Source organism: Geospiza fortis, unplaced genomic scaffold, assembly GCF_000277835.1.
Source record: "Geospiza fortis unplaced genomic scaffold, GeoFor_1.0 scaffold248, whole genome shotgun sequence".
NCBI lineage: Eukaryota > Metazoa > Chordata > Aves > Passeriformes > Thraupidae > Geospiza > Geospiza fortis.
In genome coordinates this window covers 15,797-16,176 of record NW_005054695.1, presented here as the reverse complement: position 1 = coordinate 16,176, position 380 = coordinate 15,797, and positions in this window count along the sequence as shown.

The window sequence follows — 380 nt, the reverse complement described above, 5'->3', positions numbered from 1 at the left end:
TGCTGATCCCAGGCTGATCCCAGCCCTTTCCCAGGCTGATCCCAGACCAATCCCAGTCCTTTTCCGCTGATCCCAGTCCCTCTCCCAGGATCCCAGGCCAATCCCAGCCCTTTCCCGCTGATCCCAGGCTGATCCCAGCCCAATCCCAGTCCCTTTCCTACTGTTCCCAGGCTGATCCCAGCCCTTTCCCATTGATCCCAGACCAATCCCAGGTTGATCCCAGCCCTTTCCCACTGCTTCCAGATCAATCCCAGTCCTTTTCCGCTGATCCCAGCCCTTTTCCGCTGATCCCAGCCCTTTCCCACTGATCCCAGACCAATCCCAGGTTGATCCCAGCCCTTTCCCACTGCTTCCAGATCAATCCCAGTCCTTTTCCGCTG